Raw genomic sequence first — 2,500 nt, 5'->3', positions numbered from 1 at the left:
CCATGAACAAAAAAGATCTTGGCCTTGTTGATGAAATAATGGTATAGCTAATAACCATACACCTACTCTTTATGTCAGCTTTTGTGCTTTTTTCCGTGTGTTGATCACATCATCAAGGAACACGGTCAAACTGTCTGGTACAACAGACATTGCATTATGAAATGCAGAATGTTGAGGCCATACTCATCAGTTTGGTATGCCATAGATCAAATATCCTCTCTAATTATTGCCGCACCTGCCCTCACAATCCTTAATTAAATGCTCTTCCTCAAGATCCAGTGAGTTTGTGAGTACCATGAACTGTTTAAAATATTATATCCTGTGTCCACAAAACAAGCAAAAGTCTTCTTTCCTTGCTGCCATGTTATTATGACATCATCACCATACTAGTCCTCCAATTTTTCCTTGGTGTCTTTTCTGAGCATAGAATACTTCAAGGTGGAAGATATTCCTCAGGTTTGGTAAGAAGCTTTTCAATAGAGTATTGGCACTCATCATTGTTGTTCAAGAAGAGAAAATAGATGTTTGAGGGTTTCTGCAACAGCAGCATCTTATGGTCGACCACGTTGGTGAATAGATTGCAGTTTGCAAATTTACTTATAACAAGTGTTATGATATTTTCCCTAAAATGCCACTAGGTCAAAAACATTACTTATGCGGGTCCTAACAGTGTGTCCCCACTCATGATTGCGATATTATGCTGCTCTGTAATTCAATGGCTTCCTTTGATCAGCAATTTTATCACATTCATCCCCACAAAACTGACTATTAAGCTTAAAGTCAAATGGCTGGAACGGTGATCTAAGGTATTTTGCCTTTTTGGGTGAAGGGTTGAGCACAGATTCAATGCTAGTGTCTCATGCGTAAGTTTTACGGCAAGCCAGATGAACGCAAATAGATTATATTCCTTCCAACATCTGGGGTATTCCATCTTTTTGGTGTGCTACTGGTGATTATTATACTTACGCCCCTTGTAATTGTCACTGTATTTCCCTCTGAGAGGGTTTTCCCCCAAACCAGACACAATTCCACTTCATTCATGATCATTCTAAGCAAAGGGTTGGTCAGCCTTCAGGATGGCTCCATTTTCAGAAAATTTAGATATTATATTTTAGAGTATAGAGGCAAAATTGTCTGTACATTAATTTATGATTAATACATCAAAGTTTTTGTGGTGTGAGAGCCATTATTTCAATAACATTTGGTTCTTGGATTATTCAGAATTCATTTCGAGGAGCAAACTGGCAAAATATATAGTTCCAAGTGGCAAAATATTGCATAAATAGCATTTTGGCAATATTGTAAATTCTACACATAGGAACTTGTGTGACTTTAATGATAAAGTATCTGCCAACTTTCATCTTTCCCTTGTTCTTTTCCGATCTAAGTTCCTAAATGACTAGACTGCATCACCAACCGCCAAAAGGAAGGCTCATAAAGGAGAGTATGATTTGCTAGGACAGTTCTTATGTTCTATAGCCTTATGATCCACTTTTCTTGGACCTATGTGCTGGGTTGTCTTTGCCATATTCTAGATGACTTTGTGACGGTTGCCCAAGGTATGCTTTGGGAGAGGAGCTTGGAAAACGACGCATCCCCGTTCGACTCAGCATCGACCTCACTCAGCTCCGCAAACCTAGATACCAGACGTGTTCCGTGCTTCCTTTAAGCAGCATTCTTTGCTCTCCCCTATCTCTCCACCACGTGGGACGGTTGTTATTATTTCCAGCAGACCTAGGAAGCTTAATGCAAATGACCAATGCATTTTTCAACCCATCGGTAAATCGGATTACGACAATTACTCCCAGTTTTCTTTCTCTTTCACTGAATTACTCATTTTCTTGTTCCAATTTCTCATCTCTTAAAAAGTCCCTAAGAACCCCTAGTAAGGCATATTCTTCTTTGTGAAGTCATATATTAATTGCATTAATTGTTGTCTAATGAAATAACATAACTTACTGTACATAGTGTTAAAAATACTATTTCTGATATAAGATTCTTCCCTTTTGGTTAATTACCAGTGGGAGCTTCTTTAGTACAAGATTATTCTCGATACTTATTTTCCAGACGTGTGTGTATGTACCTTGAGCCTGGAAATTCCCTCTTGCTTGGAGAGGAATGTGCATCGTTAGTGCCACGTTCACTAAAGTCAGCTGCTTATAAAAGCCATTTGAAGAGGCTTACTTAATTCTGTTGCGCTAATTCTATTTAGCATTAAGTTATCCGTCCTGATTGGGCCTAATATTTTGAGCTGCTATTAGCTCCTTATAAATAATCCATTTCCTTCCATTTTACTCTTGTTGAAACTAGTTCTCCAATGAGTTTACTTAATTCACATGGTTGAATAATAGACTACTATTTTCCAATTCTAGTTTTCAGCTGCCGACCTTCTCCATTTCATTGTCTTTCCTTTAGAGCTTCGTTTGGCCTTAATTGGCAATTATGTGCGTCTTAGGTAGAGCAAGGCAATATCACTCCCAATAAACGAGTGTTAAGTAAA

Source organism: Macrobrachium nipponense, chromosome 8 (assembly GCF_015104395.2).
Source record: "Macrobrachium nipponense isolate FS-2020 chromosome 8, ASM1510439v2, whole genome shotgun sequence".
Taxonomy (NCBI): Eukaryota; Metazoa; Arthropoda; class Malacostraca; order Decapoda; family Palaemonidae; genus Macrobrachium; species Macrobrachium nipponense.
This window is presented reverse-complemented; position numbering follows the sequence as displayed.